Source organism: Zosterops lateralis, assembly GCF_965231275.1.
Source record: "Zosterops lateralis genome assembly, chromosome: 4".
NCBI lineage: Eukaryota > Metazoa > Chordata > Aves > Passeriformes > Zosteropidae > Zosterops > Zosterops lateralis.
This window is the reverse complement of record NC_139765.1, coordinates 6760870-6776053: the sequence shown is the minus strand read 5'-3', so window position 1 is coordinate 6776053 and position 15184 is coordinate 6760870. Positions and strand designations below refer to the sequence as shown.

Sequence of the window (15184 nt, the reverse complement as noted above, 5' to 3'; positions counted from 1 at the left end):
GCCACAACATGATACAGAATGTGCTCTAGCAAATAAAAAATACTGCTGACAACTCCTGTGATGACTGTTCTAAGCTGTGGTGTAGAAGCAAAACTGCCATTTTAATACCTACACATGTATGTTTCTTATGTAAAATTTAAACAACGTTCAATTTTTTAAACCTAGCTGAAATTTTTGATGTTTTATTTTCTAAGTAGTGATTTCATTATTTTCCTGTTCATTGGTGATTTCCTCAGGAGCTGAAACTTGTACTTGATTTGGACCTGTGAGATATTATATTAATAATTGAGACATTTCAATATGTGTGTGTGATGAACAGCTACTGGCCAGTGGTCACTGATATGTAAAAGTTAGATATGTAAAAGCCAGATATGTAAAAGCTGGTGACTGCAGCAGCCCAAGAACACTGATGCTTCTGATTTTTGTGGAAATCTAGCTTATGGCAACTTCTTTTTAATGTTACTATTTACTTGTTTTAAATGGTAGGTGTTTTTTTTTAAAAAAAAACTTTTTCAGTTCTGATTTTGTCTCCAAGAATCTTGATACATTGTGGGCTCTGCTGGGATATTTTGCTGTGCGGTTCATCCACACTGCCAACTTGGACCGAGGATTAAAAAATGGAGTTAATTACAAACCTCTCAAGATCTCAGATGGAGATTTGCTGTTATTTCCATTACCAGATTTCAAAGTGATGCAAACCTGTGAGGATGAATGAAAGCAGTGCTGGGACAGTCCAGGTAGTCAGGCTGGAGCTGTGAGCCCTGGTCACACAGACCTTCACAGCCCCTTGCTGGAGCCCCCTGGTATCCCTGAGTTTTCTGCAGAGGGACAGAAATCCACCTGCTTGGCTCAGCCTGCCAATGGCCCTAAGAGAGCAGTAATGTGTACACATAGCTGGAGGAGCTCTGAGGAAAGTTAATAAATTGTATAAACAGGCTGCATTCTGTTCTGCTGGATCATTTTGGGGATTAGGAACTGATGCTTTCCAAGAATCATAGGTGAGGATTCTGTTACTCCTCCAGAAACTGACAGCAACTCAGAAAAAAAGAGGCAGAAATCCAAAGAATTTTCAGGGCCATTTTGCAGTGTTGGGTGACATCAGGTTATGTTCAGTAAATGCAGTATTTGCCCTGATTGCTGCTTCAGAAATTTGCAGCATTCTGCTTGCTCAGTTTCCTTGGAAATGCAGGCAGATATGTAGAGAATCAGGAGCTCTCTGGAGCAGAGAAAGAAAACCCAAGACTGAGAATGACCTTTTAACATGGTGTTTAAGGCTCACAGAGGGAGCTCTCTATTCTAGTTGGTGGTCAGAGAACAACTGTTTTTATTTTAAATGAACATATGATAAAATAATTTCTCTGCAGAATGGAGTTAAAAAGGTAAAACATTTTTCCCTCTTGGCTTGGTTCACAGCACTTTCTTTTTTCTTTGAAAGAGAACATTGCTGCCCAGACTCAAAACCAGTTTAGGATTTTCCTGCTGCCAACTGTCAGGTGTCTAAATCCTCTGTACATGCACCTTTCCAGTGTTTCTAACAGCAGCCGGGTAAACAAGTTCCTTTTCCCTCTGAACCTGTTTCCTTGTCCCATTCCAAGTAGCCCTGAATTGTATATAAACTTAGTTGCCCACCTACAGCCGGAGACTTTTGTGTAGTGAGGTGTCAGAAAAAGTCCAAATGAGTGGCAAATAGACCAGAACTGCAGTACATGATTCCCTGGTTGCCAGCTCCTAATTGCAACAGGAGGTGCTGATGTCTGCATTCACACATTTGCTTTTAATCAACAAAAACTATGTTTCTGTGATGAGAAAATAAACCTGTACAACGTGGGGTGTCAAACCTCATTGTCATTATCTATTTTAGCTTTAGATCTGTTGCTTGGATCTGATTTCTTTTTTTGTTTTAATTTGAAGGAAAACAAAAATGAAAATTATTATAGCCTAATACATTCACCTATGTAATTCTCCTTGCCTAGATTACTGCTTTTCAATAGCAAACTTTATTTAAGTATGGCAATGAAGTTTTGGCATGACACAATGCATAATTCTTATGTTTCTCCTTGTAAAATTCCACTATGGTCATCATTTCCAGCTGATCCTCCAAAAATTTTGCTCTTGGCTCCTATTTTATAAGTACAATGAAGGCTGTGCCAATAGCTTGTGCTTATCTAGCTTGGTTACAACAGTAACAGTCTGGTTTTCCAGCCTTAGGAAACAACTGAAACAATATTGATCTGCTTCCAGCCTGCCAGTTTAATTGGCACCATAATCAAGATTCCAGTAGCTTTCTAAGTTTTGGGGTTTTTTTTTCCCCAGTGTATGTGCCATACATGCAATTTTATTAAAAATAAGGAAGAAGTATGTTGGTTTAATATTTTTTTAAACACAATTTCAGACTGAAAGATTTGTTTTTTGTCAGTGTCATGAACTTTTTCAATTAACTTTTTAAGCAATGCTGTCACATAAGTTTTTGGTGGGAACCTGAACACTCCAGCACTGGTTAGGAAGCTCCACTTTACTCAAAAAATTATTTGGTAACCTGAAGTGGTATTTTCTTTCTTACTACAGGTTGAAACATATCCTGTTAACTCTGAGATATAAAAATGCAAACCACTAATGTGCATGATACAACTAAAGCTTTACTGAACTTATTTTTACATTTGACAAAAATCACAAATAAATCCTTTACGTGGGACATCAACACAGAAAAGGTCAAGGCTAAAGAAACCTTAAAAGGTAGTGATGAAATGAGAAATAGAACTGAATTTTCATTTTAACCATATAGTTTTCTATTTGCTGTAATGCATGGATAAACATCTAGAACTGGTATTAAAAAAGTAGCAAGAATATGTGCTCACAGCTTAATATTTTACTATGAAATTCCAACTGCACACTTTGTGTATAAGTAAGTAATCACTTAGCTAAGCCAAGTTTGAACACTCTAGCCAATTCTTGCTAAAATAGACTGCATCTCACTATTGAAAGGGTGTTAGCAGAATTTTGTTGTTTACCATATTTATTTCTTCAAACAAAAGCCTAATATCCCATTTCTGCAGTCACAAAAAGCCTTCCAGAGGCTTATATACATACTACATTCAGCAGGAGAAAAGAGGTGGAGGCAAACTTTGAATATATGAAAAAAAACACATTAAGGAGTGATGATGAACATGACTTTAAAACATCAGGCCTTTCCACAACACATGGCAGGCAAACATGGTTGGTATCTATGCTAAAAAGAGGCAGTGTGGAAATCATATTTATTTGACACTAATGCTTTCAAGCTTCTTATTTTGCAACATAAGAGAATCCTACAATGTAACATTTGAGTATCTTGGGTTTTCATATTGATGTGCAAGTGGTGACTAATTCTTATTTTTTATTTATACACCTAACATGCACGAGCATCTTATCAGCTGAAAGCAAACACTAGGATCTTTAACACAAAATATTTCCAAAGCATTTCTGATGTCTATAAAATTTCTATTATATTATGCTTAAAAATATTTGTTTTTTCAGTATTTCCCAGTCAGAAGTGAAAGCTTTGCTTATATAGTTCTGCCCATATGTAGATACCTAAACCCACTTGAACACTATGGCCTTGTGAATTGGGAATGAAATTTCCCCTGTATACTGAAGGATTTTACTCCTACCATTTGATCACTCCAAAACAGAAGTTGAGAAGTTGAATAAATTACTTATTTAATAAATTAAGTAGGAAATAACATAATTTAACTGAAAACAGAGACTGAAGTTTGATTACTGGAGGCATGAGCTGCTTTTCACCCAGACCATCATGGTTTGGAATACTGCAGGGAGTTATAAGGATATCATACCAGCAAGCTGCCACTGGAGCACAATTTATAAACTGTAACCTCCACAGTCTTTTAAAGTTTTTGGCTCTTTTTTTTTTTTTTTTTTTTTTAATCTTTTAAATTTTTTACTTTATTTTAACTAACTGGTTTCAGTTAAGTTCTTTTAGAAGTTTAGTGCATGTGAAAGATCTTTTAAAACCCCCAAATTTCTGCTTTAATACTTTTTTCTCTTAGATTACTAAATTGATATATCAAAAAAATACTTCTTTTTGTTTCATTACTTTTAACAATTGCTATATGGATTTCATCCCAAATCCAAGGATCCTGACTCAAGTCTTTACAGCTTTAGGGGAAACCATTGATAGATGTGTTGGGTTGAAGATGCAAAGTACATCACTTCACCTCTTTGGGACTGGATGCAAAAGGTGATTGAAAGGCTCAGCAAAATACTATCACTCAACATCTTTATGGAACTCTGAGTGATTTCATTATAATATGATGCACTGAGAACTGAGGTATCAAGTAGTTTCTTTTCTCTTTAATCCTGTGGGGGATGTTTTTTGTGGTTTTTTGGGGTTTTGTTTTTGTGGTTTTTTGTGGGGTTTTTTTTGGTTGGTTTTCTGGAGGGTTTTTTGGGTTGTGGGGGTTTTTTTGGTTTTTTGGGTTTGTTTTTTTTTGTTTTTGTTTTTGTTTTTGGGGTTTTTGTGGTTTTTTGGGATTTTTTTGTTTTGGTTTGGGGTTTTTTTTGTTTGTTTTGGGTTTTTGGGGGGTTTTTGTTGTTGTTGTTTTGTTTTGTTTTTTGTTTTTTGTTTTGTTTTGTTTTCCCCCAAGTTGGACCAGGGCTGCCTGACCAAACCTCTCCACCTCACCTGGGTAAGGAGTGTGTATCCCTGTGGCGATGCCACCCCTTATCCCGAAGCGGCTGCTCCCAAAAGGGGACGCACTGAGCCACACCTGGATCCTGGGAATACCTGGAGTCCGGGAACGGCACCGCAGGACACACTGCCCCAAGTCAGGGCCGCGCATTGTAAACTACTCTGGGAATAAAAGCGCTGCATAAATACACTATTTTTGCGGGTTTTTTTAGATGGGCGCCATTACTTTAATGGGAAATATATTAAAGAGGTTTCTGTAGCCTCTTTCAGCATGCAAAATACAGAGGAAGAGAAAGGAGAAAGGAGAAGGGAGAAGGGAAAAGAGAGGAGAGGAGAGGAGAGGAGAGGAGAGGAGAGGAGAGGAGAGGAGAGGAGAGGAGAGGAGAGGAGAGGAGAGGAGAGGAGAGGAGAGGAGAGGAGAGGAGAGGAGAGGAGAGGAGAGGAGAGGAGAGGAGAGGAGAGGAGAGGAGAGGAGAGGAGAGGAGAGGAGAGGAGAGGAGAGGAGAGGAGAGGAGAGGAGAGGAGAGGAGAGGAGAGGAGAGGAGAGGAGAGGAGAGGAGAGGAGAGGAGAGGAGAGGAGAGGAGAGGAGAGGAGAGGAGAGGAGAGGAGAGGAGAGGAGAGGAGAGGAGAGGAGAGGAGAGGAGAGGAGAGGAGAGGAGAGGAGAGGAGAGGAGAGGAGAGGAGAGGAGAGGAGAGGAGAGGAGAGGAGAGGAGAGGAGAGGAGAGGAGAGGAGAGGAGAGGAGAGGAGAGGAGAGGAGAGGAGAGGAGAGGAGAGGAGAGGAGAGGAGAGGAGAGGAGAGGAGAGGAGAGGAGAGGAGAGGAGAGGAGAGGAGAGGAGAGGAGAGGAGAGGAGAGGAGAGGAGAGGAGAGGAGAGGAGAGGAGAGGAGAGGAGAGGAGAGGAGAGGAGAGGAGAGGAGAGAAGAGAAGAGAAGAGAAGAGAAGAGAAGAGAAGAGAAGAGAAGAAGAGAAGAGAAGAGAAGAGAAGAGAAGAGAAGAGAAGAGAAGAGAAGAGAAGAGAAGAGAAGAGAAGAGAAGAGAAGAGAAGAGAAGAGAAGAGAAGAGAAGAGAAGAGAAGAGAAGAGAAGAAGAGAAGAGAAGGAATCTGGGTCCCCGCAGAGCTCCGCTCGGGCTGACTCTGCCCCGCGCTGTTTCCCTCCCTCGGCCGGGACCCCGGCTCTCCCCGGCTCTCCCCGGCTCTCCCCGGCTCTCCCCGGCTCTCCCCGGGCTCAGCCCTGTCCGGGCACAGGCTCCCGCTCTGGGCAGGTGCTCGGGGCCGGGCAGGGGCGGCCGGCGGGGCCGGTTCTCTGCCCGGCGGGGTTGGGAGGGCGGCGAGGGCGGTCGGTGCCGGCGGGAGGGGAGCGCCGTGTCCTGCGGGGCCCCCGCAGCCTGAGGGGGGGACGGCGGCAGCCCGGGCGGGGAAGGGAAGGCTGGAGCCGCCTGAAGCGGGGGATGTCGGCGGAGCGGGGCTGGAGGGATCTCGGAGAGCCCTCTCTCAGTCGGGAGCCTGGAAAAGTGAAACGGCAGGTGGGTTTTGCCCGGCCCGGGGCTCCCGGGATGTCCCTGTGGCCGCTCTCCCGGGAATCCATCAGGTATCCCTGGGAAGGCTTTGCCGGCGGTGCCGAGAGGGTGTGAAGGAGCTCTCTGTGCTGTGTGTGCGTGACTAAGCCAGGGGATGGGGTAGATGTGTGTGCAGCATCCTTTACTGGGAGTTTAGGGAGTGATAAAGTTGATAGGCAGCATCCATCCTTTCCTTCTGGATGTACCTGCTTTGTGACTAAGTTAAGGTTCTATCAGTGGATCAGAAGGTTCTGAGCTTGGTAGGGGCGGGGAGCAAGAGAGAACAAGGAGATGAATTAATTGTCAATGATATTTCACTTTTTTCATAATCTCTCCCTCTTCAGGCAGCCCTTTGAATTAATAAATCTGGATACATTTGTAACTCTCTCAAGTAGCTGCCAGCAGTGTAGGAGTGATTGCTTCTTGAGTCATTCATTATTTATTTATTTATTTATTTTTTTTTTTTTTTTTTTTTTTTTTTTTTTTTTTAATTTCTTTACTGGGATTTCACCTTGCATTTTTGAAGGCTGATTTTGATCCATTTTTTCTTTCTCATAGAATAGGTTCAACAATAAAAAAATACTCATTGGGACTCACTAGCGATATCTCTCCCTGGCTCCTGCTGACACCTATTGCTGAACTCACCTTTATGGTTTCTATCCCTCTCTGTTTGACCAGTCTTTATTTACTCACTGTAATGGAGAAATGGATGTGAAGTTAACACATGTGAAGTTAAGGACAACTTAGTAGTTCATAAAACTTCATGAACTTCTGGATATTTGATTCCTTTGTGGAGTGCTGGTGAACCTCTCTTCATGTTTACAGTAGTAGTAGTGATGTCTATGCCGTGTGCATACAGCTTTTAAATGGTTTTGCTGTAGTGCTAAATATTTAAAGGCCTTAAATGTGACTCAGAAGGAATCTGAGGCTGCTTTGCATGTGCTTTCTGAATCTCATGGTTAAACATTGCTGCATTAACAGTTCAGTTAATTTCAATTTGTACGTTGTCTCTGATTTGGTCACATATAAGCACAATATTATCTATAATTTTAGCCTTTAATTTGAGTAGACTGGCCCTGCTACAGCTGTCTCAGACAAGGCCACTAAACATCAGCTCTCCTTTCACAAAACACCCAGCACAGGACAGTCTCAGTGCTGTGCTGACCCTCTACTTGTGAGGAGGTAGTTAAATGAAACCTTGTCTCCATGTAGGATTTTATGACAAAATGACTCTTTAAAAAGCCAAGTCCATGTCAGTGAAGGTAGACTCTGGTGCTTGGGACTGAGACCTGCAGTAGCTCAGGGGCTGTGGCCATGCAGTGCCTTCCTTTCCCATGACAGCTTGGAGAACTGCCTGTTTTTAAATCTGTTATTTCAACATGTATTATATATATTTTCCAAAAGCATTAGGTAATGTTGTAAAATTAAATGACCTGAAAGTAACCAGTGGTTTTTTAAAATAAACTCACCTGGTCATTATTCTTTTGACTAGACTTTCAAAATTTTCATCATTGTGGCTGATGCTTACTTTTAAATGCTCTGGTTTCCAGTGAATAAGTGATGTAAAGTTCCCAGACAAAGTGGAAATCATCAGACTGGGTTTCCTCACTCATAGAAAAAAAAAACCAATATTCAAATACACAGGGTATGCTATATGCCTTTGCCCACTACATGGTTGAGATCCCCTGAAAAAAGTAATTTTTAAATATTTTTTCTTCTTGCGTGTTTTTTTGTTTGGGGTGGGGGGGTGGGGCAGGTTTTTTGTTTGGTTTTGTTTTGGGGTTTTTTGTTTGTTTGTTTTTTGGGTTTTTTTTTTCCCCAAGAATGCAGGATAAGGATGGGATTGGGAGTACAGTTGTTTGCTGAAGAGTTGGGGAATAAAATATAGGCTAATCAGAGAGTGTAGTTAACTTCATATTCTGCATCAGAAAAACATATTTAAATTTTTTTACAAAGTAAATATGAGTCTTAAGGAAGATAAGTAACTTCATGCTGTGTTCTGGTGGGCAGAGAGGAGGAAGAATCTACCTCTGTATAGAGGGAGACCTTGATAAATGAAAAAAGGACCTACAGTGTAACTAGACAGCATAAACCCACCCACTCCCTCAGAAGGGGCTCACTGCTGCACATACTTTTATTCTGTTAAGGTGGGGATATTATCATTTACCAATGAGAAGGATTCCCCATTACATAACCAGACATCTGAAAATGTACCACTCTGCATGGCAAACGTGGCACAACAAGCCAGAACCCTTTTTTCCATTTCAATAAACTAAGCCAGACTTTAGTATGGGTGGAGAGCACATTTTCAGGTGCTTAATGATTTTTCTAATCCTGTGACCTGTGTGCCTTAGGGAAATCTTCCAGGAGTGCCCCATGAACCTCCTGTGTGGCTGTATTATACCACCTTGGGGATTTGGATGTTTACTTGGAAACAGCAATGGCTGGAGGAAAGAGGCACAATGTTTTCACTAGATCAGGGTAGAAGGAAGTAAAGCAGTTTGAAACCCAAGTCTTCTGTAACTTGTGTTTGAAATTAGTGTTTGAATATCTGTGTGATTTCTGGCCCTGACTTACTTTGTGCCTCTGTTATGTCTAGGCAGGAAAGTTCTTTATAAACTTCAAAAAATAGCATGGTCTTTATAAACTTCAAAAAATAGTGTCAGGCCTATCAAATTGTCTGAATTAACACAGATCTTTACTGATAAAGTAGTGCACAGGGTAGATGAGTGTTTCTCAGACTTCTTGCAAATGTGCAAGCACTGTTTGGCCTTATCCTTCTCTTTTGATGCATTTCTTAAGTAAAAAGTTACTCCTGTACAGCTCTAATTGTTGGCAGTAGGTGAGTTCCTCGGGGTGCTGGGTGGAAAAGGGCATGAAAATCAGCTGCAGTGACCAGCTGTAGGTGTAAACACTCTGTGCATGGGCCAGGAGTAGCTGAAGGTAGTGGTAGTTCCCTGGCCAGTGTAAATCCCTGCAGCAGGTAATTACAGCTGCTGCTGACTCCCCTGGAGGAAATGAGCTGCTTCCAGCTGTAAATCAGGGCCCTTTGGTTTTTATTGTTTTTCTTGTTGTTTTTTAATGGCTTAATATTTTAATTAAGTTTTCCCTCTACCTGTTTATGGCTCCAACCCTTTGAATCTTCCTGTTAGTTTATTGAGAGGTGCAGCTCAGGTAAGAGAAGAACTGGTTGGTTTGTGTCCTTATTTTTTTAGAAAAAGTCACTTGTCATCAGATGGCAGCACTACCAGAACCTCCATTGTGGCTTGTGACTATAATTCTACCAAAGAATAGTTTGTCTCTCATAAAATAACTGTTTTACAAGTCCATTTCTTTAGCTCAAATTTGATGAAGTGTATTACTACTAGCATAAGTTATTTCTGCTAGGGTAGGGAGAAGATGTGTGCAGCTGAGCAAGACTGGAGGATTCCTTTTGTAAACAGTTCTTAATTCTAGTCTGCTAATACTTCCAGTAAAATAAACCTTAAATTTTTGTCCAAGATACTTTAAAGTGACAAGGGAAGAGGAAAACCTCTAACTTATAAATTAAATTTCAAAGTGCAAACAGCTCACATAGTTATTTCTCCTTTTATTCTGTAATATAGTTTGCTGGTATTTTAACATAATACACAGAAACTTAGGAGAAAAAAGCTGTCCCTACTGAATATCACTACTGAATATTTAGCTTGTAACTGAAAGGAAGTCACCTAGTGCTGTGTGTTTGTGAGCACAAGGCAGCACAGTCTGCCTCCTGTCACTGCCACCTGTACCTGCTGGCAGCCTGTGACATGAGCACGGGCCTGGAGTGGGCTGAGACAATGGCATGTGCACCAAAGCTCCAGCTGCTGGTTTGCTGCTCTGTTCATTAGTCAGATGCCTCCCTTTGTTTAGTTCTAAAGAAAGTGTCTGTCTTTGCATTAAGAATGAAACAGAGTTTTTTCTAGTAAATGAGGGAAAATCAGGCAAGTGTTGATTTTTCTGTGCAGTACTTGTTGGTACCTTTGTTCAGGATGTGGCTGGGTACCAGTTTGTGAATTGGGACAAATGTAAAAGGTTTCTTTTAAAAATTCATGGACTTTCCACTAAACATTTTCCATAGTGGTGGAAAGAAAGGCACTTCCAATGGACCTTATCTTTAGGGTATGACATAGGGTATGGTCAAGCATGCTCTTGGCCACACTGTTTGGAGTTCCATGCTTGCCAACTGACCTCACTGTCAGTTTTGTTCTAGTTTGGTTTGGGTTTAACTTTGCTGAAGGCCCCCAGCCTTGTATTCTGCAAACACAGCTTCTGTGTGGCTGCTCCAGCCTGCCCCAGCCTGAATCAAACTTGTCTTGGAGGGCCTAAATGGTTTTAGTAAGACTTTTTAAAAGACAGACATAGTTTGCTGAGTCTTACCATTGCGAAGACTCACAGTGTCCTTCTTTTGCAATACTTTGATAGTGAATGGTATTTTAATGTATATTTAAGCCTGAATCCTGTCATGTGTTTATTTATCACTGGTTTTCTTATGCAGCAACAAAATTGTCTTGAAAGTGGAATTTAAACATGGATAGGAATTTATTGACACTTTTCAGGAGTTCAGCAAGCAAGCCTTGCCTGCACATGTTGGCAATCTGGAGCCTATATGTGGCCATGGTGTCGCACCATTATTAGCTCAGCCCCTCTGTGTGCAGATAGACAAATACTGCTTGGTTTCCACACAGTACACTAGAATAAAATGTTCCTATGTTTCAGGATTAAGACATGAAAAATTCTTCTGAACTTTTTGGAATTGTCACTCTGATGAGTTTAAAGTAGTTGTTTTCATTGTATATCATGGCTCTCTACCAGTCTTTGCCCCGTCCTTCTCAGTGGAAGTTGACTCTAGTTTTGGTGTTTTGACTCCTCTCATTTGCTATAGTACCTTTAAATTAAACTTTAAAAAATCCTTTCAGTAGGAATGTGATACATGACAATGAATGATTGCTGTACAATATATACTGATAAAGTTCTGCTGTAATCCAGCTCTCAGTTGTCTTATTTATATAACTTTGGAGAAGTGAAGCTCATGGAGGTTATAAAAACATCAGATTTGAATACTGTGCCAAGAGTGAAGGCTGCCCTCTGCTTGGATAGCTTGGACAGAAATGGAGTTATCTATACCCTTCTGGTGACACTGGGGAGAAGCCTACAAAGAGAGATAAAGTCGGTACAGCTACTCCATTCCCAGGCACCTTTTTTTGCTTTGGAACCACAGAAGTGTTGAAGTGTTGAAATGGATATGGAAGCTGAGGGTGTGTTGGCTTCTCAGGAATACACTGTGCCTACTGAAATACAGCTTCTCTGGTTTTGCTCTCATTCTGTAACCTTTCAGAAGTGTTAAAACAACTTTAAGATGCTGAAGTAGCAGATAGCACTGTTACTTATTTTGCTGGCATGTAAGGAAAGTTAGAACTGTATTTTCTTTAGCTGGTCTCTACCCACAAGTTGGTAGATTAATAAATGAAATGGAGATGGAGAAGTTCCTGGGGGTGGCAAGAAGGTCTTTCGGGAGCATGTGCTGGGCACCAAATGCTGCACCAAAACATGCACTGGAGCTGTATGGAATAATGTCTACATGTAAACTTGTTTGTCCACTTCCCTGTGATAGTGAAGTGTGAAGGACAAAGGCAGGAAAATGTGACACTTTGAGTGGTGTCTAATGAACATGACACAGGCTTTCATCACAAACTGCACACATTGCAATTCTAACAGTGTTCTATAGTGTTTCTCAACATCTTCTATGGTATACTTTTTCAATGCTTGGAAAAGTGAGGGAGAGTTGAGAATTTTTTTTTTTCTCTCTAGTAAAAACATGCTGAAATGCTATACTTTTAATTCCAGACACATGATTCTTGTAAGCTGGATTTAATGGCTTTGCCTTCTGAGCTGTATGTTGGTCACTCCCCTGCACCCAACTCTTTCCCTATGAAATATTTGTATGTCAGTCCTAATTTTTTTACTTCTCCAGGAGAGATGTTTGCAATGTATTGTACCTCTCCTAAAATAAATGAGGGAAAAATAATATGTTTATTTTTTTTCAATTAGAATGACCATCAGTTATAAATCTGAATGTTTTGCTCTCTCATTTGACTTCTGTATTGTTCAAATTTAAATTCTTCTTGTTGTTCCCCTAAGATTAGTGCTGTACTGGAGGAGGTTGGAGAAGACTGAAAAAGTTGGGGTTTTACCTGATATTAGGTCTTTGTAGGTTTTGCTAGAACATTTGATGCTTTTATGAGATATGAAATAGAGTTGCTACCTGATGTTCTAATTCTCCAGTTTCTGCACAGTTTTAATTGTATACATGTTTTATGATGTAGAAGTGATGCCTTAAGGAATCCTCTGCTGTGCAGGATGGCATTCACCTTCATTAGTAGGTATGGAGTCAAAAAGATGCTTAATTCTTTTTCTTCCACTAGAAGTGAATTGCTCATGCATCCCTGTTAGTACTCAACTGCAAATCTGGAAACCCACAGATGGGTTTTGTGGGACAGAAAAGGCATTTGGAAAAGTTTCCTGTCTATGGAGCCAGTGTGGTTATCCATTTTTAATTATACATAAGGCATATTACCCTGAATAGGTAGCACTCACTGGCACTCTAGGTTCTGATTCCTGTAGCACAGCCAAGCAGACCTGCTTGTATGAGTCTTTTTGAAATTAATCAGTGCTGTCTCACAGAATAAGATTGCAGATTTCTTAAAAGAAATCCAATCAAGGCATTGTGACTATATATATAATAGCACAAAACTATTGACTCAATCTGAAAAGTATCTTTAGAGTGCACTGCTGCAGCTAACTAGCAGAATTAATGCTCTAATCCAAATATCAGGCACACTGCACAGGTTCAGTCACTGTTTTGCACTTGTTACTGTGACCAGACTTGCTGATTTGTAAGTTTGGGGAAGGGAGAGAGAAAAAGAAAAATCTTTATGCTCTCTGTGTATAAAGAGAAATTATGTGTAATAACAGATAGAAAGGGCTTATTATTAATGTAGTTCTTAATCTTAAGAATTTATTGATCAGTGCCTTGAAAGTATTCTCCAAGGGAGAATATGAATCTAAATATTTGTAATTTTCCAGACTCTCTTGCACTTAAGGACAGATTATTCCATTAAAAATGTAGAAAAATAGGTAACCATTGCTTTAAAAACCTTGTTGTTGAATTTAACATGGCCTGCTTTGAGTAAAAAGGTTTAAAAGAAAATAAAACTTTTGAATGCAGATTTCCCAGCCACTGATTTTATTTTTTTTTTAATCAAGTCTAAAACAATTTGGTTCTAAGTTATTTCACTGATTTTGCTACAAAAGTGTTTGTGGAGCACTTCAGTTATATTCAGCTTTTTTTCAGGGATTTATCACTTTTTCCATAAACACGTCGCCCTGATTATAGATTGGTACTGTGATTTCTGTCTGGGAGCACTTGTTCCCTGATGAAATAGTGAAAAGTAGGCTTTTAAAAATTACACAAAGAAGCTTTTCAGGCTAGAAGGCCTTAATATAAGATTTTCTTGACTTTAGAAGTGGAGCAATTAGGCCATGTTAATATTTATTCTTTATTTTAATATAATCTATCCAAACAGGAAGGTCAGGGACTACTTTTGCAGATCTACAAGTCCTAAGGATCCCTAACTCTGATCAAGGTCAGAATAGACTGTGATCTCATGTAATCAGTATTTTCCTTCAAGTTCTACTTAAAGGAAAACTAAAACTGAAAAAAAAAAAAAAGAATGTTTCATTCCTCTAAAATCTAAAATGTACCAGTATTGTGGAATCTAAAGGGATTCCCTGCATGTAAATGCCCAAAAAAAAGAGGTCTCACCAGAAAAAGGTTCCCACCAAAGAGAATTACAGCTTAAAAATGAAAAACTGAAAACTGCAGGTTTTCATTATAAAAATAAGCTTACTTGCTCCAGGGTCCCAGTTTCCTAGCTGGGTTGCATCTCAGGCCAAAAGCAGATACTTTTCACAAAAAGAAGAAAAAAAAAAAAAAAAAGGCTCTATTGAAAACCTGGTTCATTGCTGAGGAAAAGCTTTCATGGAAAAATTTTGACTTGGTCTGTCTCAAGCATAATAGAATACAAATTAATTCTTGTTTATTCCTGAGGCATCCAGAGTTAGGCATTCTGATATTTCTGAAATCAGCAATATACTTGACTGGAGAGCAGGCAGTATAATAGATTTCTTGTACAGAGTCCAGTTGCTGTATGTTACTCTTGGATCTGTTGGATAACACAAAGTGTGCTTAATAATAAAGCCTGCCAGTTTTCTTCCCTCCGCTCTTCCCCTCTCGGCAGATTACCAGATTTATGTTTGATTTCTTGGATCTTTTTGTTAACTTTTTTTGCCAAAGAATTTGCTCTGAGTGAACTTGCTGGAAAGGAGAAAAAGCTGAAGAATGAGTTTCTTGCTCCTCTTTGTCACTAACAGTTCTGGTATTCTCTGCTGACGGCAGGAACCAGTCTGAGCTGTTGCTTTACTCAGAGCACTGGTGGTTCCAGAGAGGGGAGCAGTGTTCCTAGAATCCTGAGGGACCCAACAGGATCATCCAGTCCAACTCCTGGCCCTGAACAGACACCCCTCAATCCCACCCTGTGCATCCCTGAGAGCTTTGTCCAAACTTTCCTGGCAGCCTTGGGGCTATGGCCATTCCCTGGGGAGCCTGTTCAGTGCCCAACACCCTCTGGGGGAAGAACCTTTCCGTGATATCCAGCCTAAACCTCCCAAATATTCCAATACCAAGGGACCAGGTATGGATAACACAAAACATGAGATTATAGCATGTTCCAGCTGCAGCAGTATCTTTGTCCTGTCTCCTTTTCACAGTTAATTCCAAGTCAGGTATGGTGGTAACACATTCTCTTAGGACAGGATTAGGATATGCCCTTTCAGGTGAAAGGTGAGTTATCTCAAGGAAAA

The 15184-nt window shown here is 40.3% G+C and overlaps 2 long non-coding RNA genes across 2 annotated transcripts in view; one reads left to right on the top strand and one right to left on the bottom strand.

The window, feature by feature from the left end:
* Positions 1–15184, bottom strand: part of LOC310908585 — a 230063-nt gene that overhangs the window by 69470 nt on the left and 145409 nt on the right. The window lies entirely within an intron of this gene.
* The window catches only part of LOC310908587, a 94740-nt gene continuing 85670 nt past the window's right edge, over positions 6115–15184 (top strand). The window contains exon 1 of the long non-coding RNA XR_014589881.1: positions 6115–6211. This is a non-coding gene — a long non-coding RNA (uncharacterized lncRNA). The remainder of the gene's footprint in view (positions 6212–15184) is intronic.